Source organism: Ursus arctos, unplaced genomic scaffold (assembly GCF_023065955.2).
Source record: "Ursus arctos isolate Adak ecotype North America unplaced genomic scaffold, UrsArc2.0 scaffold_2, whole genome shotgun sequence".
Lineage (NCBI taxonomy): Eukaryota > Metazoa > Chordata > Mammalia > Carnivora > Ursidae > Ursus > Ursus arctos.
In genome coordinates, this window is record NW_026622874.1 from 95,182,427 (window position 1) to 95,209,548 (window position 27,122).

The 27,122-nt window shown below is 51.1% G+C and overlaps 1 protein-coding gene across 2 annotated transcripts in view; it reads right to left on the reverse strand.

The window, feature by feature from the left end:
* The window catches only part of HIP1 (huntingtin interacting protein 1), a 147,041-nt gene that overhangs the window by 48,774 nt on the left and 71,145 nt on the right, over window positions 1-27,122 (reverse strand). The gene's annotated exons all lie outside the window — the stretch shown is intronic.

Consider the following 27,122-nt stretch of genomic DNA (forward strand, 5'->3'; position numbering starts at 1 on the left):
CCTCCCAGGCACCCCACCCCTCTCTCTCCCTGCAATGACTCCTCCCCAGCTCCCCGTGGACCCCTCTGCCCCAAGGTCCCTGTACAGGGCCCCCAATGGGGGACAGAGGTGGGCAGCACTCCCAGGCCAGCTGGCCCAGGCTGTCCTAAGGCAGCGGGCTTTGCTGCCTGGCATTGGCTGTGCCCAGCTGCTATGCCTGCCTGCCACTCATTCACTTGGCACAACAACATGGCAATTAAAGCCTGCACAAAGGGATGCTTTTCATCCCCCAGGGAAACATTATTTCTCCGGGAGCAGGAGGAAGAGGCACTGAGATCAGGGAGCGGCTGTGGCCCAAAGGCCATCCAGCCGCCCCTCTCTCTCACTGCTAGAACCTTCCATGGAGACTTTCCTAGCCGGCCCAGGTCTGCGGGGGTCACTCTCGTCCCTCGTTTTCCCCACTCCTGGGTATCCTCCGACCCTAACCAAATTCTCTTTTATTCCCTTACTTATAGTGCATTAAAAATACTTACTCCTTTCCAGTTGTGCTAAAAATCATAACTGTCTTTGGAATGTAGCAAATCATGTGTACATAGGAATACAACTTAACACAAACACATAAATGCGATCGTATTACTCAGGCTGTTTAAATATAGGTATTTTCCTTTTCCTGTTTTGCTGTGCTCCTCTCCCATAGATGGTAAGCCACCCTGAGCGTCGTTAATGAGTTATGCATCTCTCTCTCTCTCTCTCTCTCACACACACACACACCTCTACCTACCGAAGAGGTCTATAGAAATGGGATGGCCAAGTACACACTTTTCTTTTTTTTATTTTATTTTATTTTATTTTATTTTATTTTATTTTATTTATTTATTTATTCGATAGAGATAGAGACAGCCAGTGAGAGAGGGAACACAAGCAGGGGGAGTGGGAGAGGAAGAAGCAGGCTCATAGCGGAAGAGCCTGATGTGGGGCTCGATCCCATAACGCCGGGATCACGCCCTGAGCCGAAGGCAGACGCTTAACCGTTGTGCCACCCAGGCGCCCCAGAAGTACACACTTTTCTACATCCTGCCTTTCTCACTTGAAAATACCTCATGAAAAATTCTCCAAGTGGGATGGCAAAATTCTAGCCCATTCTTCAAAGAGACAGCATACTATCCCATGGTGCAGGTCGGTGTGATTTATACAAGCATTCCCATACTGGTAGGCAATCAGTTTTGCATTTTGTTTTTTTTTTTTAACCACTGTAAACCGTTTTAGTCAACATGCTTATACATGTATCCTTACTAATCGATGCCTTCATTTCCAACAGGTAGATTCCTAGGAGTGAGATACACTGGGTCAAAGCACTGTGCGCGCGCATGTGTGTGTGTGTGTGTGTGTGTGTGTGTGTGTGTGTGTTTTAAACTTCTCATTATGGAGAGATCCAAACACAGACACACAAGAAGACTCATCTAATCAGTGCTCACACAGCCCCCAGCGTCAACTTTATGAACATGCAGCCAAACTGGCTTCCCTATGGATAAGGGTTCACAAACATTTTCTGTGAAGGGCCAGTAGGTAGATATTTTAGGTTTTGCAGGCTACATGGTTCTCCACTGCAAGTCCTCCATTCTGCAGAAACTGGAGGACAAAAGAAGCCTCACACATACTAAACAAATGTGTAACAGAATGAGCGTGAGCATGTCTGTGTTCCAATAAAACTTTATTTACAAAACCAGGCAGCAGTCTGGATTTGGCCCATGCCTGTAAGCGTGCTGACCCTTGCTTTCTACCATCAGCCACTTGACCTCTTTGCTCCCTGGATTATCTGAAGTAAAATCCCAGGCACTATATCATTTTACTAGTAAAAAGTTCAGGATGAACCTCTTGAGGCAAAAAAAAAAAAGGACTCTTTACAAATTAACCATAATACCATTATCACACCTAAAATTTTAAGGATACTTCCCTAATATCCTCAAATGGTTAGTTAATGAACACATTTCCCTCTTGTGTCAAACAGAAAAACTTTCTTGCCCTTGTTCTAATCAGGATCCCACCAAAAAGGTCGCCATCTTGCTTTCTGAAAAGGCCCTAACGGTTCACGTTTCCACTGACAATGTACCAAAGCATCCCAGCCACCACCATTTTTGCTGGTCTTACGGGTATGGTGATGTTTCACCGTGACTTTATTCCCAGATTGCTAGTGAGTTCTGAGCATTTCCTTACATGCTCTCACGGTTGTCGACTGCCTTATGTAGTGAAGTACGCTCACCTGCCTTTTCCCGCCCCTGGATTACGCTGGTAGACTCCTACATTGTCTTCTAAGTGTTTCCTTGTTAGTTCTTTTACATTTGAGTCTTTATCTGGAAAAAATACATACCTATGTACATGTATACGTACATATTGTACAAAACAAGTTATTTTTAGGCTTTACTAGGACATGTTCTTCCACATCTGGTTTATGTAACTTTGGGCTGTATTCTTGAAGTCCCCTTTTCCATGTAATTTTTTTCTCCCTACAGACTCAACTCTTCAACAGCACTAAGCTCCGTTGAGGGTTGAATTGTGTCTCCCCAAAAAAGACGTGTCTGTGTCCAAACCCCCAGTACCTCTGCCAGTGTCATCTTATTCGGAAATAGGGTCTCTGCAGATGTAATTAGTTAAGATGCGGTCATAACGGATTAGGGTGGGTCTTAAATCCAGTATGACCGCTGTCCCTAGAGGAAGGCCACGTGAAGACACAGGGACACATAGGCACACGGGGAGAAGACAGACATGTGAAGACAGAGGCAGAGATAGAGTGAATCACCTATAAACCAAGGAACGCCAAGGGTGGCCACTGACCATCAAAAGCTTAGGAAGAGGGGCGCCTGGGTGGCATAGCGGTTAAGCGTCTGCCTTCGGCTCAGGGCGTGATCCCGGCGTTATGGGATCGAGCCCCACATCAGGCTCCTCCACTATGAGCCTGCTTCTTCCTCTCCCACTCCCCCTGCTTGTGTTCCCTCTCTCTCTGGCTGTCTCTATCTCTGTCAAATAAATAAATAAAATGTTTAAAAAAAAAAAAAAGCTTAGGAAGAGGCAAAGAAGGATTCTTCCCTAGAGCCTTCAGAGGGAGGACAGCCCTGCCGACACCTTGATGTTGGACTTCTAGCCTCTAGAAGGGGTAGAACAAATTTCTGTTCTTTTAAGCTACTCCATTTGTGCTGATTGGTCATGGCGGCCTCCAGAGGAGAACACAGGATCCTTTCCTATCAGAGGTAAGGCCAGTCAAGGAGGAATCTCATATTCGAGATTCTGCAAGAAAGAAGTAAAAAGCTTACTCCCCTCAAATTTCCCAGCACAGCGGTATGGGTGTCCCAGCACCAGCTTCCTCTCAACTAGTCCTTGCTTGGACCTCCTTTCCCAGCGTCTGCTTACAGGCCCATCCCAGGCCACTCTTTTTTTCCCCTAACTCCCTCAGATGGGTTACGGCGGTTTAAACTGTGTTTCTCTCCTGGCTCCAGGACAGTGATGGGATCCTGGCTGCAGACAGACCTCTGGCCAAAGCCACCACATTTACTGGGCCCTAAGAGGCCACCTGTGCTCCGTATGGAATTATAAGGGGCATAAAAATGTAAAATGACAACAGACCCAGATGTGGTAAGGTGCCGAACTGAATGCGGTCAAGGTCTGGGGCTGGGTAGAGGCAGTCAGTATGTATGGGCTGCTAGGAAGAGGAGAACCCGTGTTAGCCAGACATGCCAGACACCAGCCAGGGCCTCGAGGGGGGCGCTCATGATGGCCCGGGTTTAGATTTATTCCACAAATATTTCTTTACACTGACTGACGACCCCTTGCCCAAGCTTGTGGTCATTATGAGTCTTGCTCGCAAAAATAAGAAAACCCAACACCTTAAAATTCCCTTCGACAACACAAAATAATATCCCATGAGCCTTGAGCTATAGGTCCTGTATGTGATTGTGTGTTGGCTGAAACCTGAAAACGTTCTGTGCTCCAGATGTTGATAGGAGGGGGAAGCCCCTGGAAACTTCGATACTGCTCTGGGAAGACCTCTTAGAGGAGGAAGGCCGTGACCTGTCCCAGGTGCTGTAATTATCCCTGCAATTCACCTACGTCTCTCACATATGCCTCATTCAAACTCAGGGGCATCTGTGATTTTTTCACAATAAGGCCAAGCAACTGTCCCGAGGTCATACTATTGGGTTCCAACCTTGGTCGGCTGGATCCTCGAGCCCGGCCCTGAACCTCCGTGTCAGCGCTGGGCTGTGGAGGGGCTGGCAGTCTAGGTCAGGGTCACAGAGGACAGGCCACCGGGCACAAGGAGGCACAAGGAGGAAACGCCTGGAGCAGGCAGGCTACATGGCTAGAGGGTAGCATGGACGCAAGGGAGGGACGGCAATGGAGCCAGAGAGGGGGGTGGTGCTGGGTGCGGAAGGCCAGTGAGCTTCTGAGCTCTGAGCGGGTGAGAGGGGCCAGCAGGGCTGTGAAGGCCAGAGCAGAAGACGACAGAGGCTGCAGGAAGAAGGTAGTGATGAGAGAAATGAAGGAGTAAAGCCTCAGCCAAAATGACAGAAATTAAAATGCAAAGAGCCCAATAGAAGGTGGGCCCTAGAGTGAATTTCTTTTTCTTTTTAAGATTTTTATTTATTTTTGGGGGGGAGGAGCAGAAGGAGGAACACAGACTCCACGCTGAGTGTGGAAGCCCGAAGTAGGGTTCTACCCCACGACCCTGAGATCATGACCTGAGCCCAAATCAAGAGTTGGATGCATAACCGACTGAGCCCCCCAGGCGCCCCCTGAAGTGAATTTCAATGAGACTGGCCAACAGGAGCTCTCAGGTACAGGGGACACAGCGGGGGAGAGCATCGAAGATGCAGAGGTTTTGAGTGTAGACAGGTGAGAGCAGAGGCAGCGTGTCTCAGGCTGAGGGGACCCTATAAGATGAGGAGGAGGCCAGGAGGGTTCTGGGCAAGAAACAGCCATTTTAAAAAGAATGCGGATGTGAAGGAGCAGTGGTTATGATCACCAAGAGAATGGCAGCTAAGGGGTGCTTGCTAGCAGGCACTGTGCTAATAATAAGCATTTCATACGAAGGATCTCACTAAAGTCTTCTAACTCTACATCCTCCAAGTAGGGGAGTATTAGTATTAATCACCTCCATTTCACAGATGAAGAAACCACAGCTTATAAAGGCTAAGAAACTTGCCCAAGGCCCCTCCACCAGCGAGTGATGAGCTGAGACTCAGACTCCATGACCCGGCTCAGGCTCTGAGTTGCAATCCCCACACTAGACATGGCCCTCCATGCCAGGGACACAGAATCAGAATTGAAATGATTTACACGGACTGGAAAAATGGGTTAAACTTCCCAAGATGCAACCCAGTAGGTATAAAGGAGATTTCCTATATTTAGATCTAACTCTCTGGCATAGGGGAGACAGGACTCAAATCAGCACTTGTGAAAGGAGTTAGGTGTTTTAATTTGGCTACTAACTTATGATAAGCAACACTATGATGTGGTTGATCACAATGCAAATCTGAGACCTGGATGTATTAAAAGGAGTATAGTGTTCAGAATGAGGGAGGGGATGGTTCCAACTCTATGCAGGATCAATTCACACGTAAAACACTGTTCAGTTTGAGGCTTTACACATTATGTGAAAAGCTGACAAACTAGACCACTTCTAGAAGAGAGTGGCCTGGATTGGAAGGAACCCAGGAACTGAAGAAAATTTAGAGGAATATCAACATTCTGAAGGGTGGTCATGTGGAAGGAAGAATAACTCCAATAACTAGACCAATGGGTAGAAGTATAGGGTGGCCATTTTTGGACTTAAAGCCATCTCATGAAAGAGAGAATTCCCCATTAGAAGTATATAGGCAGAGGCATGGTAACCTCTCCTCAGGGTTACTGTGGAAAGGACCGAGAGGCTCAGGCTGGATTTGATGATTTTTAGGTTCCTTCCCCTTTTTTAGACTCTGTAAAGGCCCTGCAGATGATGGAGGGCTTTGAATATCAGGGCAAGAAATTACGGCCTGATGGATACTAGGGATCCAGAGAAAGCTCTTGAGCAGGGGAGGGACCTGATTCAAAAGCCCTTCCATCCTCCTGGGTGTGAGGAGTTACCTCTTCAGTGCCCTAAGGAAAGCGTGGCACAGTCACAGCCCCCAGGACGAGTCCACGACACCAACAAAGGGCCTAGCCTGGCACTGGGCTGTGGAATGAAGTTTCTGCCCAAACCAACAGCTATAAGATACCCGCATGCCCTGCCGGCCCTTGTGAGGATGGCCTCAGACCCTCCTCTTGCAGGTCGTAGGAGCTCCCACTTTACCGCAGCGGACATGCCCCAGGTTCCCCGACCAACGCTTCCCCACGTACAAGTGCCCCAGAGGAGGGCCCAGCCCACGGCCATAGGCAGGCCGCGGGTTCCTGAGCCTCAGCATTCGGGCTTGTAAAGGCAGGCTGTGGGTCCTCCAGGGCCCGTGGAACGTCAGACTCGGGGACATTTCCAGGGCAGAAGTTTCCGGCTATGACAAGTTTCCAGTACTTCTGTAAAACTTGACGCCCAGGATGGCATCCCACGTCACACACACTTCACTTCCTTCCACATTCCAAATCCCACCGTCTTCCCAGGGCAGACCAAACTTTACCCAATCCCGTAGACAGGCCAGGCCACTCTGGCTAATAATTTCTACGTTCCCACTTTCTTTTTTAGAGGTATTTATTTATGAGACAGAACACAAGCGAGTGAGTAAGTGGGGGGGGAGGCGCAGAAGGAAAGACTCTTAAGCAGACGCCACACTGAGCGGGGAGTTAGACACAGGGCTCGATCCCACGACGCCAAGATCATGATCTGAGCTGAAACCAAGAGTCAGACGCTCAACCAACTGAGCCACCCTAGGCGACCCTCCTACTTTTTGAATTCCAATTTCTCTTAGTGTTTAACATGTGGTATATTGTCTTACTGCCTCAGCGAGATTAATTTAATCCCAAGGGCCAGGACCTGCCTTCTGCCCTTGTGGGCCCACAGCTGCTAAGGCAGGTGCAGAGTCTTAATAAATCACTAGATTCGTAAGGACTGATTGCTTCCCAGTGCCCCCCCCTCCAATAAAAGCACCAGGTATGTGATGATTCATGGTGTCTTGAGAAAATCTGCTCCCATTCCCTCCCATCCAGAGACTCTCCCTGAAGGAAATCATCAGGTTCTGACCCAGGCAATGCCTGCGGGGACCCTCCCAGGGCCGCGGGTGGGAAGTCGGGGCTCAATTTCTCACCTCCGGTCTAGGTGAGAGAACATCCTCTGAGAACAGGCTGTGCTCCAGATTTCCCTGGAGTCACACAGGACCTACGACCACGCAGAGTGCCCCCTGAAAGAGCGCCATTGTACACGGCTTCCTGGCCCAGCTGGCCCTTGTGTCCCAAGCTGGTTCCGGAGAGCCAATTATCAGCAGGCACCGCGGGAAGGGTGACTTTCTCCCAGCCCCTCCTCCTCCTCCCCCCTGCCCCATCCTCTACTCCTTCAGGGCAGCCTCGGCCAGGCTGTAGCCGATGGAAAACTGTGGGGCCTTGCTTCTGCTGGGCACTGCCCGTTACGCACACAGCGCCCAGCAGGGGCTCCACGCTTAGGCTGGCTCGCAAAGGTTCCATGGCAGGGCCGGGTGGAGAAGATGTGTGGGGGGTCAGGGCCATGTGGAGGGAAATGTGAGACCGGGTGGGGCAGAAGGGGAAAGGAGAAAGTGAGATGGAACAGAGGCAGAGAAAGTAAATGTACAGTACGCAGGGTGCAGGTGGCCGAGCAAAGGCTCAGGTGGCAACCACAATGGCCAGGGGGATGACTGCCCACTCGGAGGGCTGGGGACACCTTACAGTGTGCTTCCCCTCATCAGGTTGGGAAAGCTGAGGCAAACAGACCAGAGCCTTTTAACACCTACAACTTGGTCTCAGGGGCCTCATCCTTCTCCCAGCCAGCCTGCGTCCCTGCCATGGCCTCCACAAGCCCAGCTCAGCCAACACAGGGCTGAGAGAACCTTCTTCCCAAGTGCCTGCCGCAGAAAGGGACCGTCTGGGCAGTCAGCCCCGTCTGGGGAGGGCTGAGGCCGGCGACGGCGAAGGACAGACGGAAACACAGGAGGGTGCTGCGGCACGTCCCGGGAAAGGTGGGCACCGCTTCCATTCATTCATAGTTCATGGCCAGGACATCGAGCCTAGGCGAGGACAGCAGAGCTCAGAACCAAGGTGAGGTTACGAGAGCCTGGGGAAAGGACAATTGAGGCACGGAAGAGGAAACGCGGCCTTCCACACAGGGTGCCTTCAGCATGGAGACCACTGTGGTCCTGGCTATGGTCTTTGGCAGCTGGTGTCCCATGAGTCTTTTTAAATCTCCCCCCCGCCTTTTTAAAGATTTTATTTATTTGAGAGAGAGAGCGAGAGGGAGTGAGAGAGAGCACGAGCACGAGGGGGAGAGGCAGAGAGAGGGAGAAAGGGAGAGGCAGCTCTGCTGCAGGGAGTCCGACACGGGGCTGGATCCCAGGACCCTGAGACCATGACCGGAGCCGAATGCAGACGCTTCACCGACAGCCACCCAGGCGCCCCTGGAATCTTCTCTTGATCAGAAATAAGAGTGGAACGGTCGGCACTGCTGTCAGATTAGTGGCAGCAGCAGAGCCTCCGCCAGGCCTACACTCAGGGGATTTGCTTCCGACCCCCGCTTCGGCCCTGGAAGACATGGAATCTGACCCCTTATTTTCTGAGTCAAGTTGCCCAAGGTAGCCCAGGCAAGGGCAGGTGAGGCCAGGATTGCAACCCGGTTCAACTCCCCACACTGTGCCACCCTCAGCCCCATGACCAGCCAGTGCCGTCCACCTGCCTGCCTCACTTTCCACCCCGACACCTAGTCCCCCTCCAGCATGCCCATCCATGTATTTCTCTCCCAGTCCCCCTCCAGGTCCTTCTTAATGAGCCTTTGCCTCCCCGTGTTGCCATCCAGCCATCAGTCATACTGTCCTTCCCACCCCGACCCCTCTGCTTCTCTCCACTCTTCTGCCTCCACTCAAGCCCAAACCACTAGGATGTCCCCACTGGGCCACTGAAATATCCCAAATGGACTGGTCCTCCCCAAGCTGCTCTGCACCCAGCAGTCAGAGTGATCTGTGTACCTCGTATGAGGTCACACCCCTGCTCAGGGCCGGCCGCCCCGCTCCCATGCAGTCAAGCATCCATTCTTGCTCTCCCCCACTGCTCATTACGCCCCAACCACGCTGCTCCCTTTTTGTTCCTCAAACATTTTTTTTTTTAAGATTTTATTTATTTGAGAGCGAGTGAGAGAGGAGAGAGCACAAGCCGGGGGAGGGGCAGACGGGGAGGGAGGAGCAGAGCAGGGAGCCAGGGCTCGATCCCAGGACCCTGGGATCATGAGCTGAGCCACCCAGGCGCTCCATTCCTCAAATGTTTCTAATTCTTTCTGTCTCATGCTCCTTATGGCTGGACGGGTCCTCTTCCCATCTATGAGGCTAGCTTTCCCTCTTTCTCCAGGCTGTTCAGATACCACCCCCTAGGCAGCCTGTCTAATCTACGGCATCTCCCCACACCCTGCCCTGCAGGATCTCTTTACCACAACTCAACCACCCTGGTTACTTCCTGCAGAGGCTCTTCTCACAACCTGAAATTCTCTTGTTTATTCATTTGCTCAGTGTCTTTCCCCATGAGGGCAGGGGCTGTGTTATCCTGCCGTTCCCCTCAATGAGCACACACTGTGCCCGGCGCTCAGATGGGCTCATGGAGAAGGCCTTGTCTGCCCAGTCCTCTCCAAGCAGACCTCCTTATCAGTGCTCAATGCTGTGAGTGCTCCCATCTCCTCCTTCCTCCAAGTCCCTCACAGTTCTCCAATTAAAAATCTTGCCGGAGGGGCGCCTGGGTGGCGCAGTCGTTAAGCGTCTGCCTTCGGCTCAGAGCGTGATCCCAGCGTTCTGGGATCCAGCCCCACATCAGGCTTCTCCGCTGGGAGCCTGCTTCTTCCTCTCCCACTCCCCCTGCCTGTGTTCCCTCTCTCACTGGTTGTCTCTCTCTGTCAAATAAATAAATAAAATCTTAAAAAAAAAAAATCTTGCCAGGGCACCTGGGCAGCTCAGTCGGTTAACTGTCCCACTCTTGATTTTGGCTCAGGTCACGATCTCAAGGTCGTGAGATTGAGGCCCACATCTGTCTCCATGTTCAGCATGGAGCCTGCTTAAGATTCTCTCTCTTTCCCTCTGCCGCACCCCCCCCCCCGCCCTCTCTCTCTCTAAATAAAATCTTAAAAAAAAAAGAAAGTTGAGAAGTTTAAAAAATGTCAATCCCTTCTGTAGTTGGCAAGGTGTACAAACCTGTGTTGGGAGGAGGGGGTTGGCCAGGATGGTGGGGCACCAGGATACGGCTGAGGAAACTAGTGCTCACAGTGGAAAACACTGGTGGAAGCGATCCAAGTGTTCCTCCGTGGAGCAATGGACAAACTAGCCAAGGTCTCTTCACTTCAGCCTTTTTAAGGGAAGGAAATCCCGCCACCTGCCACAACATGGACCAACCTGGAGGGTATTAGGCTCGGTGATGTTAGGCAGACACCAAAGGATGGATACTGTTTGACTCTACGTATCAGAGATACCTAGAGTAGTCAAATTTGAAGAGACAGAGGAAGAATGGTGGGTGCCAGGCACCCGGAGGAGGAGGGGTAGGGAGTGGCTGATGGGGATGGGGTTTCCTTTCGGGGTGACAAAAACGTTCTGACCTTAGATAGCGACGGTTGCATGACACCATGAATGCACGAAATGCTGCTCAATTATACACTTTAAATCGGTAAGATGGTGAATCTGAGGTTTCGTGTAAGATAATTTTTTTAAAGATTTAATTAATTAATTTATTTGAGAGAGAGTGCACGCACGCAGGGGAAGGGGCAGAGGGACAGGGAGAGAGACAGAGAGAATCTCAAGCAGACTCCAGCGGAGCGCAGAGTCCAACGCAGGGCTCGATCTCACAACCCTGAGATTATGACCTGAGCTGAAATCAAGAGTCAGATGCTTCGCCGACTGAGCCACCGAGGCATCCCCTGAGATAATTTTTTTTTTTTTAAACTGGAAAACACTGAGGAATCATGACTTTGACTGAATGCCACAGCCTAGGCTGCAAGACCATGAGCTCCACAAGCCCAGCCTTCTGCACAGACTGGGACGGACAACCCCTGCAGCAGGACCACCCTGCCTGGGTGTGGGGCGCTGACCTAGGTGCTGCTGGACAACACAAGCTGAAAGAAAGTGGACCTTGGCATCCAAGAGTTAACCATTTGAAGGGAGATGAGGACCATCGTCCTTCCTCTTCCCGTTCTTTCCTTCCCTCTCCTCTGACTGTGCAATTTCAGCAATGCTTTATGAAAAAAGAAACCAGTACGGGTGTGCAAGCTACTTATGCCTACGTCTCAATGGCACAGCCTGATGAGTGGCTATCAGAAAGCGAAAACCAAAATGAGATGAAGCTTCCAGAAAATGTGTAGGATACCCAAAATGGCTGTCTTATCACACGAAAAGCAAAAAGAAGAAGAAGGGAGGGGCACACTGCTTTCGGACAGTGGTGCACTGTGGATGAGAAACTCCTATTTTGCCTCTCTTCTCTGTCCAGAAGGATCTTTGAATTGAAAGAGGCAAAAAGGAGCAATAAAAGGGAAAACCCAAAGCGAGTTAGTAGACTGTCAGAGAGACCCCGGTACTGAGGGAGCTTGAGCTTGACTTGAATGAGTAACACACAAGGATGAAGGGAGCGGGCAAAGGTGATGTGCCTTCTAGACTCTAGGGCCACGTTTCAGAAAAATCAAGTAGATGGGGTGTGTGTCTGAATTTCCAGCATCAAGGCATTTAACAAAGTTGTTTATAACATCTCATAAACAAGGACAAGAAACTAGAGGACCAGGGTTGCAAACCACTGACCATCAGTCGAATCCGGCCTGCAGGCTGTGTGTGTGCTGGCGCGGCCTGTGAGCTAAGGTTGGTTTTTACATTTTTAAAAGGAAGTGGAGGAAGGGAGGGGGAGGAGGAAACAACAGCATGTGGCCACAAATCCAAAAACGTTTACCATCTGACCCTTTGCAGGAAAAGCTTGCCAGTCCCGGGGCCAGAGAGGAAGAGCCATGAGGGTAGCTGTCCCTGTTTGCAGGTGCTGATTACTGGCTACCATCACCTTGGGGTAAGGGGTGCCGACAGTGACCCAGACCTGTGTCCTCCCCCATGTTTACCAGCGAGGGTATGCAGAAGGCACAGCAACGGAGCTAGACAATGTCTGGAGCAACTGCCAATGCGTCTGGGCGACAGCGGAAGGGTGTGACCGTGGGTGATTCAACTGCACGTGGTCAGATGGTAGGTTAAGTCCCTAGTGAGTTCCCAGTAAGTGCGCTAACGGTATGGTGTGGCCTCTAGCACAACATAGAATTCAAGAAGCTAATTTCATTTTGAGCTACATCAACAGAATTATATGATTGAGAACAAGAGCCAGTCCTTGGTTTTATGGCTTTCAGCTGCACTTGGGAGTACGGACTTATCCCCCCATGCGCCAGACATGCCTCGGGGCACCAGATCTGGCTTGCTGCTCCAGGCGCCCCATCCAAGAGGAATACTGATAATGGTGGGGGGGGGGTGTGCAAAGCAAACCAACGAGGGTGGAGAACCACACAAGATTCGATAAGAGAACAGAAATCAGGGCAAGGGGTGGCAGGAAGCAGGGTTGGGCAAGAAAGGTCACAGAGGTCTTTAAATATTTCAACCCCCAGCACCTTGGAAGTAGAGGGGCCTCAGGGCTCCGGCGCAACCCGGCAGTGGGGATTAAGAGAAGCTGTGTTCCGTTTCCATCACCCTCCAAACTGGAAACGATTCCAGCGTCCTTCAACCTGGGGACGAATGAACAAGGCGCTACAGCCACACCACGAGAAGCTACTCAGAGACAGAAAGGAACAAGCGACTGATTAACGCCAACAACACGGGTGAATCTTCAAAGTATGATGTCAAGTGACAGAAGCCAGACTCAAAAGGCCACAGACTGCATGATTGCATTTATAGGACATTCTGGAGAAGTTAGAATTAGAGGAATAAAAAAAAAAAAAAAAATCCAGGTCACTGGTTGCCAGGGGCTGAGGGTGGAGGAAGAGGTAGGTTACAGAGGTGCAGGAGGGAATGTGGGGGAGGACAGACGGTCCTACCCTCAGTCTCAATTGTGTGGAAGTTGCCTCTTTGCATGTGACTGTTGAAACCCAGAGAACTGGACCTCAACAATAATATTTCAGCAGACCCGGCTTTAAAGATAAAGAAAGCAAGTTCGGCAAGGGGTGGACAAGGAGACTTTGGCAGGTGGGCCCTGATGCTTAGCCTGGGCTGCAGGTGTCTAGCTGTTACAGAAGAATGTTGACACAAGACGGACTTCCAGGCCCCCTACGCCTTCTGAGCCCGTGATTCTGGGAGGAACGGAGCAATGGAGGAACGGGGGAAGGAGACTGAGAGAAACAGCCAGTGAGGCAGGAGGGGGATCGAGGGGTGGGGGTCACCCCTCTTGGTGAAGAGAGTGGGTTCAGACAGTGCTGCAGGGGCAGGTGGGTGAGGACCGAGAATGAGCCACTGCATATGACATCACTGGGGACCAGGGCCAGAGTCACTGCGGGTGAGCGATGGAGGCAGATGTCTGTGCAGGGAGGAGGGGATGGGAGGCAGAGTGGGAGGCAGTCTGGACAAAATGAACACCCCTCCTTCCCAGGGCCCGGGGGGCTGGGCGCACGTTCCTCATCACCAGCCTCCCCTCCAGGCCCTCCCACCGTGTTCCCATTGGAATGGCAGCTCCGAGGCTGGTTCTCCTTCCCCAGACAGGGTCCTATGGATGAGGAGAACACAAAGGCACAGGATCTTTCCAGAATGAGGGTGGAGGGGCTGCAACAAACACCTCTTTTGCCAGAGACAGCTACAGGCATGCCTTGATTTACTGCACTTTGCTTTACTGCTTTACTGCAATTTTTTAAAAGAAATTGATGGGTTTAAAAAAGAAATTAATTAATTTATTAATTAATTGATGGGTCTGTGGCGACCCTGCATCAAGCAAGTCTATCAGCATCGTTTTCCCAAAAGCATCTGCTCACTTGGTGTCTCTGGTCACATTCTGGTGATTCTTGCAATATTTCAAGCTTTTTCATTATTATCTTATGTGTTACAGGGGATCTGTGATCAGTGATTACGACTTGCTGAAAGCTCAGATGATGGTTAGCATTTTTTAACAATAAAGTATTTTTAATTAAGGCATATACATTTTGTTTTTAGACATAATGCTATCGCCCACTTAGCAGACTGCAGCACGGCGTAAACGTAACTTTTACATGTGCTGGGAAACAAAAACTTCATTTGACCCCACTTTATTGCGATATTCGCATTCCTGCAGTGGTCTGGGACTGAACAAGCGTGCAGAATCTCCAACGTGTGCCTGCACCTATCCTTTCTTCTCTGAAAATGATCCAGGACACTCATGAATCCTGGCACGGTCACTTTCCCTTTCTACACAAGACCCCTCTCCTGTCTGCCCCTCACTACTAGTCCCAAGGCTCCTCTTACTCCAAGGGACAAAGTGAGAGCCCAGCCTCCTTCTTAGAATGCCCCTCCCCACACTTGCAATCCTCTGAGAGGCCTTCCCAGGTCATCCCATCCCCTCACTGTTATGCATGTCCCCTCCTACTCTTGTTTCCTCTGCCACCACACTGGGAGCCCCCCACTGTTCAGCATCCCCAAAGATCCCCAGAATTTCCACCTACAGGCTCCAAATCAAACCATTCAGCACAGGGATGATGACAGAAAGGGAAGGGACCCCACCTTGTCCCTGACGACCTGGAGAAGAAACCAACACGCTCTGTCTACTGTCACCTCCGTGGTTCCAGTCTTACTACCCTGATTTATAATTACTGCTTCCCAAGAGTCCCCTTCCGCCAGGCCATCCTGTCATATCCTCAGGCACAGATTGCCATAGGACCCATACTTTCATCCCCTGACCTAGGAACCCATGCCCACACTGCCAGACTTGGGCAGCCCGGTTTCTGAGGAGGGCCACTCCTTTGCTCCACACCCCAGCCGTCTCGGGGTGGAGGGGCACTTCGGCCTGCGGAAGGCACTAGGAGGCAGAGCAAGAGGGCTAGGTACTGAGACCCTGGGTCTCCAGGCCCATGTCCTCTCTGCCCACCTGCAGGGGGCTGTGGCTTCGGGCCCACAACCCCTCTGCCAGAGTTCTGCTTCTCTCCTCACAGAGGAAGCATCTGTTCAATCTCCCAAGCAATCCAAACTGCAAGGCCTCTGCTCACGGGCGTTGCCGCAGAGAACGCGTCACGGTCACTTTCTAGGCACGTCTGCCTACAAAGTGGAGCCCTGGGCTGTCCCATCAGACGTATCCTGATCATTCACTGCTCACGGGCCAGGCTGGAGTGGCCTTTCGCGACGCCCCTCGCCTTCCAGAGAGAGACAGCTGCTCGGCAAGAGCGGAAACCCTGCGCTGCTGCGTCTTTCCCCAAACCACCAGCACTGCCAGCTTCCTCTCCTCCCCTCCCCCCGCCTCTCCCCTCCCCACCTCTTCCCAGCTTTCTGTGAGGTCGGTTTTGTTTCTTCTCTTTCAGTAACACAGAGCAACGTTTCTCCCACTATCTCAAGACCCAAGGAAGTGGTGCCTGGCTGATGGGGGGGTCCCTGGGCATAGGAACCACCCACTCATCCTCGCCTCTGTGTCCTTCCAGAGCCCTGTTCCGTCTGTCCAGTGAACAAGCCAGGAAGCACTTACTGTATCCAGATGTGCCGAGGTCTGCCGTTTCTCCCTCAGATCTCTATTTCTGGTTCTATTTCTACCACACACACCCCCATCTCATGCCCACTTCACTATATAAGTGGCCCCCTACCTCCAGTCTCTACCACAAATGGTCCCAAATAAAGCCACAGGAAGAAATCTCCTCATGCATTCTCCCAGCTGAGGAATCTAGAATCTAGTGTGGTCCTGATCTTCTGGGGTCCAACCAGATCTTCACACAACCGAGAGCAGATCCTCAGGGGTCCAACCAGATCTTCACGCAACCGAAAGCGGATCCTCAGGGGTCCAACCAGATCTTCACACAACCGAGAGCAGATCCTCAGGAACGCGGTTTATAAACAAACAGAACCCCACCTGACGCAAGGGGGTGGCTATGCGAAGACAGCTTTCTTATTTGAGTCTAGCAAATCGTTCTGTAACTTTAAACACTCCCAATTTCCCTGTTTGGCTCATTCAAATGTGTAAATACCAGGTTTGCTTGAATAATAATGGCAAGAGCGTTTCCAGTTTTTGCTTTAGTCCCTCCCGGCCTCAAACAGCTTTCATATCCACTGTCTCCCCGATGCGATGCCGATGCCGATGCCGAGAAAACCCGGGGAAGGGAGGCAGGGCGCATTTTATAAACCAGTGGGCTCAGAGAGGTCAAGCCACACAGCAGGGCTTGCACCTGTCCTTCTCAGTCAGGCACACGCTCTACATCCTGCTAGTTAGCTGGCTATAACTGAACAGTTCGCCAAAGCCAACTGCTTTACTAAGCGTCTGCTCTGACCTCGACACATTTGTTATCTCAAAGGCAGATTCGTCTTGTCTTATAAAAAGTCAAACCTGCCCTACAAGCAGGTGTTACGATCTCTTGGTCCAATGAGAATCAAAAGCAGAAATGTGTCAGAAAACCTAGAGTGGAAATCTGACCCGAGGCCAAAGAACCTTTAAACGAGTCAACCTTCCACTGTTTTCGGGAAGCAGGCTGTGGTCTTAGATGCTGCCACACCTTCCACCAAACCCTTAACACACAGCTGTATTCTCTCAGAGACCACGTTTTGGTTTGAAGGGAAACAGAAACTGGGGTGGTGGGCCTGCAAAGCCCAAGTTCATTGCCAAGAGACCCTCTGGAGAGCATTGGGACAAAACTCCACCAAGTAGGGTGGCCACAGGACCTTGCTCTCATCTAAGATGTCAGCAGGGTGGGTGATGCACCAAGAGGGGATATTCCTGAGCCCCGAACTCCAGCCAGCCCTATAACAGTCTACAGCCAGATTCACACCGGCCAACTGTGGCAAAACCCCAAAGGGGATGTTCACCCAGCCTCCTCAGTCCTGTAGAGGGTAAGTTCAGATACAAGAAGGGCAAATAACACATGGTTGTCTCTTTGGTCAATGGGTCCCTAACTCGGCTGTGCATGACTCTCACCTCAGAACTTAACCCTGAACCCCCAGTACACATTCACACACCCCTGATGGGCTCCTCTGCTCCACCCCCAGACTGCATCCATTGGTCTGGGAGGGGGCCACTGTTCAATGTGCTCTTTCATTCTGGTCATGCTACAGAAAAACATTCTATGTCAGAGTCTAAGGAAAAAAAAACAGCTCAGCCAAAGGAGAAGCAGAAATGAAGCAGGGGAAGAATGCGGGCAAAGAGAAAGGGAATAACACAGACAGCGGGAAAAATGGGACACGTAGGTTTCCTCACCCCAGACAAGCATACTTTGATTTAAGTCTATATACATTTTTGGGGGGAAGGAAAATATGAATTGACACTCAGAACAAATTAGGAGATTATTCATTTTACAAAAAAATTTGGCATCAGATTCCTTTAAATAGCAATCTCTGCTAGTGCATTTAAAATAGGATTCCATTTACAGAAGTGTGATTTACACAAAACCACATCTGTTACATAAGGCTCGGAAAAATAGCTCTCCTCCCTTGTAGTCTGGCCAACTATAGAACCGGCCCCATCCAGATGGTCATCTATTTTCTTCGCAAAGATCCCCAAGCCCAGCTTTCTGGCACCTCTTTCTGTATTTCACCTGATTCTTAGGGACCATCCCAATCTCCAGTCTTCCCTAAACTCAGGGAGCAACTGCTCCAAAATCTTTACACATTCACCCATTCACACATATTTCCTGAAGGTCTATCATGTGCCGGGCACTACTCCAGGAATACAACTGTGCACCAAAACCAACACATCTCTGCCCCATGGATCTTTTTTTTTTTAAGATTTTATTTATTCATTTATTTGAGAGAGTGCGTGAGCAGGGGGAGGGGCAGAGGGGGAGTAACAAGCAGACTCCCCACTGAGCTTGGAGCCCAAGGGACATGGGGTTGATCCCATGATCCTGCAACTATGACCTGAGCCAAAAATCAAGAGTTGGACGCCCAACCAATGGAGCCACCCGGATGCCCCTGCCTCATGGACCTTACATTCGAATGAGAGTGACTGACAGTGAATCACTAAATAGAATCTACGGTGTTCATGATGGTGATAGGTGCTCTAGGGCTAAGAATGGGGCTGGTGTCATAACCTTACATGGGGATCACCAGGGAAGGCTGCAGTGGAAGGTGACAGAGGGTGATGAGGAAGCAAGCTGAGAGACCGGAGGAGTTCCAGGCAGAGTCCACCTGGCAGGAGGGACGTTAACTGTGGCTGAAGCCCCCAGGTGGAGGTCAGAGTTAGGAGGTGGGAGAAACCAATCACAAGGGGTCATGTGGGCTAATGCAAGGACCAGCCTTTGTTCTGAGGGAGACAGGAGCCCCTAGGAGTTTTTGAACGAAGGGTGACATGATCAGACTCCTTTTTTAGGGGACCCCCTTCTGGCTGCTGTGCTGACACTGTGGGGACATGCAGGGAAGCAGTGAGAATAGCTGAGATGTGGCTGAATTAATTCAGGACAGGGATGATGGGGCCCCAGACCAGGCTGGTCGTGGTGGAAGTGCTGAGATGTGGATGGATTTGGATATATTGTGAAGGCAGAGCTGATGTGGTTTGCAGAGGACTTGGACGTGGGGTGTGACGAAGGAAGGAAGGAGTCAAGGGTGGCACCATGATTAATTGCCAGAGCAGTGTCTGGGACCGTGTTGTCATCAACAAGATAGAGAACCAAAGGAGAAGCAGGTCTGGGGCAGACGGGAGCTGACCTGGGGGCATGTTACAACGAGATGCCCATCAGATACCAAACGGATATCTAACTGAGCAGTGGAGGGGCTGCGGGGTGCAATCCTGGAATTCAGAAGACGTATGAGCTAAATCAGGTGATCTGGTAGCAATCCACACATAGATGGGATTTAAGGATGGGTACGATCACCAAGGAGTGAGTGCAGATGAGACCTCTGGGGACAGCCTGAGGACACCTGACATTCAAGAGTTGGGGGGAGCGAGGAGTGGAAACAGAAAAGAAACAGCCCACAGCTACAAGGAAAGCCAGGAGTGTGGCACCCTGGAAGCCAGACGAGGAGATGTATTTCAACAGGGAGCCATCAGTTGTGGAAGCTGTCAACAGATCAAGCAGATGAGAGCTGAAAACTGACCCACTGGGTTGAACATCGTGGTGACCTTCAGCAGGGCTTTTGGGTAGAGCGGAAGGGGGCAGAGCCTGACGGGGGACTCGGAGAGAGGAAGAAAGGGAGCTGGAGGCAGCGAGGGCCAGCAAGGGGCTGAGACAGAAAGAGGCGGGGTCCACGTTGCTTTGTTTTAAATGGGAGAAATTACAACATGTTTGTATGGATCTGAGGGGAGGGGAGGGAATGGAATGTCACTGGAAGGGGGAAGAGGGCTAGTGCACAGTAGGAGTAGGGCACCCTGCCGAACACCAGCCCAGGTCACAGAGTATGGACACAGGTGTCGACAGATGGCTGGCAGGGGCTTGTGCAAGCTTTCTCAGGATTGCGTCTCTTTTAACAGTTGAAACAGGAAACAAGGTCAGGGGCTGAGAGTGAGGGCGGGGAAGGAGAAGGCAGAAGTGTTGTCTAGGAAAGTGGGGGGGGGGTGCTGCATGGACTAGGGATACGCAGGGGCCTGCCAGAGAGCAGCACCGAAGGCCCAGTCCACAGCAGCTTGAAGAAAGACATGACGGCAGTCCTCTCTGCCTCCTCTCCCCCCCCCCCCCCCCCCCGCAATTCTCCCCCATCCCCTCCGCGCTTCTCCTGCTAACTCTTCCCGTCCTTCCCACTGCCTTCCAGCTTTAGAAACTGCTTGGACCTCCATGGAATCGATACTGATAAACTTGGTCACTTCTGTGTGCTTCTTTTTCAATGAGGCCTTTCAGGAAGGAGACATGAAATTGACGAGGGCTTGCTTTGGCAGATGCGCGTGTGTTGCGGGGAGCCGGGCGGGGGCTGCAGTCTGCGAAAAGCAGGGGAAGCATAAGGCAGAACGTCCAGATTCCCTCTCAATTCTTTTTTCAACTTCCTTCCACTCCCCCGGTGCCCCACAACCTTTGGATCTCGAATTTCCTTACCTAAAATGCAGACTGAATAGTCTCCACCTCATTGTGGTTCAAGCTCTGATTCTCTAATTCAATTAACCTTTCCAAAGGCCTGTAACAGATCCCAGACTCATTTGCATGCACTTATGTCATTTAACCCTGCGGTCACACCAGGGCTGCTAACTCCACTGATGAGATGGGGAAACTGAGTGTTGGAACAGTTAAGTGACTTGTCCAGCTAGCTGGGATGCCTGGCTAGCTAGATGACCCAGTTGGTAAGCAGCAGAGCCAGGATTGGAGCCAACATCTTGCTCCAGGTGCAACCCCACTGATCCCAAGCTCTAGCCTTCCAGGCCTGGGAAGGACAAGTCAGACTCATTTCCACTGAGAGGACATACGGGTCTGTGTCAAGCTCTAGCCCCCAGGAACTGAAGTCCTTAGCAACACACAACCAAAGCCCAGACACACAGATCTCGGGTGAGAGCCAAAGAGAAGACAGTGGAGGGGCAGTGCAGAATCTGGTCACCCTGGGGAGGCCACGGAATGTCCTGGCTGGCAGACAGGAGCCCTGATGGATACCTCTGGCCCAGAACCCAGGGAATCATAACAAGCTGGGGAGGAGCTGCTAAGCACTCTGCAAAAGCGAAGAGGTGGTGGTTGCTAATTCCGGAGGTGGATTTCGTCATCAGTGAGGCTCTGATAGGACTTCCTCCGAAAGCCCAGTAGCCAAGAACTCTCACTTCCTCGAGTGAAGGAGAGCCCCTCCTTAGGGAAGTAGGGGATAGGAACCTCCAGGTTCAAGAGGGGGAGGGTCACCCAAAGGGCCCCAGGCAGCGTGAACCCCCACCCAGCCTCTGGGTCACCAGCTCCTGGAAGCTGCAAATGGCCAGACCCCCCTTCCTAAAGCACAGCTCCAACCATGCCAGGCGTGTCCAGGGGCTCACTGCTGCACATGGGAAAATGCTCCACTCAAGGCTTTCCGGATCTGGCCCCCACTGGCCCCCATTAATTTAGTCATCCGTGACTTTATCCACTCACGAAATTCACCCACCAAACATATATTGAGCACCTATGCGTCAAGTGCTGTACTAAGTTAATTCACAGATGAGTCAGATGTATGTGCTCCGTGTGCACAGTCGGTTAGAGAGGAGATCCTTATGCACGCAGAGCGTGGGGGGCCCCGAGGCGGGTATCTGACCAAGACTGCAGGGCTGGTGTGGGCGTCCTCGCTTGCAGGAAGAACCACAGAACCAGATGACTGGCCTTGAGGAGGGGCCTGGGGCCCCCCTGAGGGATGCTGGGGTGGAGAGGCCAGCCATCGAGGCACAGAAATGGGGACATGCTTCCGGAGCGTGAAAAAGCAAATGAAGTGGGGGCCGGCCCAGGGAGCCCTGTTCGCAGAATTATACACAGCAGTCCAAGTCACCGTCCCCCATACCCACCACTCAGTTAGAAACACATTAATAAGGATTCTTAAACCCTAAAACCTTTACTGGGGCTCCTGCGTGGCTCAGTTGGTTAAATGTCTGACTCTTGATTTTCGCTCAGATCATGATTTCAGGGTCATGAGATCAAGCCCCACGTCGGGCTCCACGCTCAGCACAGAGTCTGCTGGAGATTCTCTCTCTCCCTCTGCCCCTCCCCCCCAAATACATAAGTAAAATCTTCAAAAAAAAAAAACCTGCTTAAACTTTTATCAATACAATGGCAATTATAATACTTAAATGGGAGAAATTAACATGTTGTATGCCTTGAATTTATACAATGTTATATATCAATCACATTTCTTGAGAATAAAAAAGCTAAAACCTTAAAGCCCAAGTATTTTAAGTGTAAAGGGGTGAACAATCACTTTCTCTTCGATGTGTGTACAGGATGTCACCTTCACGGTGGGTAATGGATATAGCGTAATGTCTACTAATAGGGTACTAATTACAGTGCAACAATATGCCCTCTCTACTTACCTGGAAACATGGTAATGATGTCACACATACACGCTAAGTCGTCTGCCCTCACCATACCCTATATAGAAGACACTGTGATTATCTCCACTATACAAGGGGGGAAATCCTGGCACAGGGAGCCTCAGGAACCTGCCCAGGGGTAACCTGTCCAGGTGAGTAAGTAGTGGAGACTGAATCTGAATGCAGGACTCATGCCCTTGACCACTCTGACACACTGTTTCTAGATCCAAGACATAGTGACAGCTAAAATAAGTTTACAAACCTATGTTATTGTATGGTCCCATTTTGTTTAAATATGTGTGTACCTGTTATGTATGTGTTTATATCTGGTTGAATCAAGTGAAAATTTGGCCTCTTTTGACTTACAAAAAGCAGCACTCTGGTATGGCTCAACCTGGCATGTGTGTATACGACCATGGGTGTGCACGCGTGTGTGCATGGGTGCACGCGCGCACACACACACACACACACACACACACACAGTCTGTAAGGATCAATACCAAAGAGCCTTGTTAGAAGTAGTGTTTGGGATGGTGGAAGTGTACTCAATCTTTATTTCTTTACACCTTTTCCTATTTTTCTGAAAATGTAACATTAAGTTAGACATTCTTCAACGGGTGACCCTGTTTTCTCACTGTAGCTGCTGAAGACCAGGGATCGCTATGTGATATTAAAATGTATGCAAAGTGCACCACGGCATCAGAGCCAGTGCACCCATGGCCGTGTCCCCTCTGGAGCTGAGAAGCCAACACGTGGACAGAAGCCGCCCCACAGAAATGGCCCAAAATTCAAAGGGAGGAGTCCCGCCACAGGACTCAGAGCATTCTGTCACCCCATCCTCATTCTAGCTGATGTTACTACAGCTGGGAGGGCCTCCTACACAACTGATGGCACCAAATCCACCCCCAGCACCACGGCCAGAGAGCTGCTCACTTGACACTTGGCTCTGTTCAAGAAGGTTTCTTGGACATAGGAGGTGATGTCTTCCTCCAAATCTGGAAGGAATCAATGAGCCTCTGGTGCTCTCAATAAAGTACGGCTGACTCCTAGATGCCAAGGCAAACGCACTGCAGGTAGAGGGGCGGGGACGTGGGGGGAGGGCCCTGAGGTCAGATACAGGCAATGATTCAGGAGCAATCAGCCAGCGGCCATATGGGGATGCAGTTTCAGCAGGACAGTGAGCCAAAGCAGACAAGGTGACTAGGGGTCCCAGGGTCCACCGAGAGCCAAGGAGAACCCCTTCTGAGCAGGATGCTTCTGACCCTGGCATCCTTAGGGCAACTGTAGCTACGTCTGTGTTCCCCACTCCCTGCCCCTGGCTCACTTACCACCTTCCAACATCCGACACACTTTACTTTGTTTACATTTACTGGGAGGTCAGCAGCACAAGGCAAGGATCTCTGGTTCGGTGAAGTGTCTCAAGTGCTTAGAACAACACCTGGCACATGGAGGGAACTCCATAGGTATTTTTTTTTTTTTTAAGATTTATTTATTTGAGAGAGAGAGAGAATACACGAGCAGGAGGGGCAGAGGCAGAGGGAGAGGATCTCAAGCAGACTCCCCGCTGAGTGTGGAGCCCGACTCGGGGCACAATCTCAAGACCCTGAGATCAAAACCTGAGCAGAAACCAAGAGTCACGATGCTTAACCAACTGCGTCACCCAGGTGCCCCTCCATAAATATTTTCTGAATAAATGAATGAATGAATGCCTAACTGAAATGTCACCTTCCTCAGCCCACCTCCTGTGCCACTTGGCAGAATTAATTATCTCTACCTCCGAGTTTCTATGCACTTCCCATTATCTCTAACATCGCACTCATCATACTCTATTATAATTGCCTCCACCTCCTTGAAGACAGGAGACTTCAAACTATCCCATTCTCTTTTATATTCTCAGTGCCTGGCAGAGGGCCTCAGGCTGTGCCGACTCGGGGGACAATCTTGATATACGTATAGCAGAAAAAGGACGAGGGCCAGGAACCTGGTTGACACTGTCCGGCACCGAGACCGCTGACAAGGATCTTTGCACCAGCAGGGCTAGGGAGGCAGTGATTTGGTAAGACTACTTTCCGAACAATCCAGCCTGAGACCCATCCAAGCGGGAGAATGCTATTTTAGGTCTCAGAGCACGAGGCTGAACTGAGTGCTCCAAAGAGAAGTCAAGAAAGAAAGTTAATGAAACGCTCATTTTCAAAAAAACCCAGGCTTGCGGCTCCCACGCTCATTCTGGTCCCAGGGAGGGCCCATCCCCAGCACTGGGACCGGAAGCGCACGTCCCGATAGGATCGTCAAGTGGCGACGGCCTCTCTGACCGCGCTGGTTTTGCCAGAGGATGCCGGTTATTTCGATGTGGGCCCCACACCTGGCACTGCTCATCCCTCGTTCCTCCTTCCTCTGGCCCTGCTCCTAGCAAACCTACTCAGCATGCTGCCACTGTCCTTCCTGACGTCACCATCCATTCACTTGCCACCTACAGCACGCTGGGTGTTTCCATCAATGAAACGGCTGCTCCCCCTTCTTCACCGCACAGCTCAAATACCTCCTCCTCCAGGAAGCACTGACGTATCAAAGGATTTGGATCCCACGTCCTGGGAACTTTGCTGGTCCCACTGAGACAGGGACTGCACCTACTCTTTCAGCATAAACTGCAGGTGCTTCCTGAATGCATCCCGTGACCTCCGGCTTTTGTGCGGGTGGCTCTCAGGGCCTGAAACGCCCGCGCTTGCCTTGCCCCCCTGGGGGACTCCTTCCCCACCTTCTCCAGCTTTCTCAGTGAAGCCCCTCCTCTCGTGCCAGGGCATGAATCCCCCTGCTTTCGCAGGCTAGCACGTTCCTCCAATGCATTCTATGTGTTTTACTGCAGGTACTGGACTTATTTATAACATTCCTGATGGCCGTACTCACAGAGGGGTCATTCTGAAAGAAGGAATGTTCTACCCTTTGCCTAAAGCTTTAGGATTTTATTTGTTGCCTAAAGGAATAAGCAAAAGACTAATCATTACAGCAGGGCTTACTACGCCTTCCCATGTGCCAAGAACTTTAAACAGGCCATGTCAATACCTCTTAAGTCTGCAGACACCAATTCATCCAAGAGACAAGGGAGGTGATGCCCAGACAGGTCAACTAACTTGTCCCTGGTCCTAGAGAGGCAAATGCAGCATCAAGATTTAGCCTCTGGCCTATGTGACTCCAAAGCCCCACGTCCAGCCTCTAGTGCAGCCTCAGGGCCCAGAAGCGGCTCCCTGATGCTCCACGTGCAGGGGATGGTGCCTCGGACTCCAGCAGCCTCCCACTCACAGTTACAAACGAGCTTCCGACCCTCTAATCCCTTTCTACTTGCCCAGAGAAACCACCTCCAGATCAAAGATTCATTAAGACTTCAGGGAATCTGAAAGTGACACCGGGATTTTTTCCCCCCTAAGAGACCTGTGCTTAATTTCTTTGGGGCCCTGGGGGCGCATGCATTTTGTCTGGTTGCTGGAATCTTTTGGCTCAGGGGCAGCTGCCAGACCACGTGCCTGTCTGGCTTTGGACTGGGACCTCTTCAGCAAGAAAGGAGACAAAGGTGGAGCGGAAACAGCCCCTGGACATGCTCTTTGAGAAAATCACCCAGTTGTGGGGGAGGTGGGGGGGTGGGGGGAGGCAGGGATGGGCAGGTCTCTGGGCGGCAGAGCACAGCGGGCTGAACTGTCCTAAAACCTACATTTGCTTCTGAACTTAGCCCCTGCCTGGCAGGGAGGCTTGGAGGCGCCTCTGAGGACACTAAATTCTGCTTCGTGAGGCTGTTTTAAGGGAGAAAAGAATCCAGGTGAGAGTGTTCTTTCTGTCACCTGCAAGTGTCTATGTGTCATTCCACTCAACGCATTTCAAGGGAGTCTCTGTCTCTCCCTACCACCTGGCCAGCCTCAGCCCTGGATTTAACATCTTAACGTCCACATCCAGGGTGCTGCACATAATGGGGAGTATCCAATAATCCAATATGGGTGTGGGTTGGACTCAACCTCGTCCTGGTAGAATACAATCTTCGTGATGATAGATCAAAATTCTTTTCCCTAAGCATTTTTGAAGGAGGCAAATAACAGATTTCCGTCCTTGCTGGCACTTGGCTGAGGCCAGTGTCATCCACAGTCCCTGACCTTCTTCCGGGGACTGTCTGAAGAAGGCTGCTGAGCCACGATGCTCTGCTGAATCTTAGGAACCACGGTGGGGAGCGCACAAAGCTAGGATATGTGGACGTATGTCCCTGGAACTGCTCCCCAGTGTTCCGGTGATACCAGCCAACGCTAGACCACAGTCATCCACCCACAGGACTCTGAGGCTCCCACAGCCTGAATGCTGAGCCAGTCTCCAAGGCTGGCAAGGACTCGGAGGCCAGACCCCTCCAGGGTCCCTGAGCAGCTCCAATGGATGGACAGGCTCTCTCCCTCCCCAGGGAGTTGATTCTGCCATAGAATGCCTCTGATACGGGGAAGTGCTGACCAGCCAAAATCTAGCCCCTCCTGAAACAAATCCCACTTTCCAGAGCCACACAGAGCACATGAACCACCTCTTTGTCTCAAAGGCCCTCAGTGAGTCGAAGTCAACCATCGGCCCTTCTGGGGTTTTCTCTTCTACAGACTGAACTACACATCTTTCGAGACTGACATCCTCCTCGCTCTGCTCTGGACATTGTCTAGGCCACAGACTCCAACGCTTTTTTTGCCTCTGACCACAGTAAAAAATACATTTTACAAGGCCAATCTTTACTTGTGTGCATGTGTGTATACCTCCAAAGCCAGCGTCGTGAATGAATGCTTACCTTCTTACGTGTAACACACCTGGATGCTTTCCAATCTACTTCACTCTGAAATGCTCTGCAACCCACCACACTGAGTTTGTAACTCAAAACTGAAAGGGCTGCTCTGGTTTCACTGAGCAGGTCACCCATGTCCAGCCTTAAC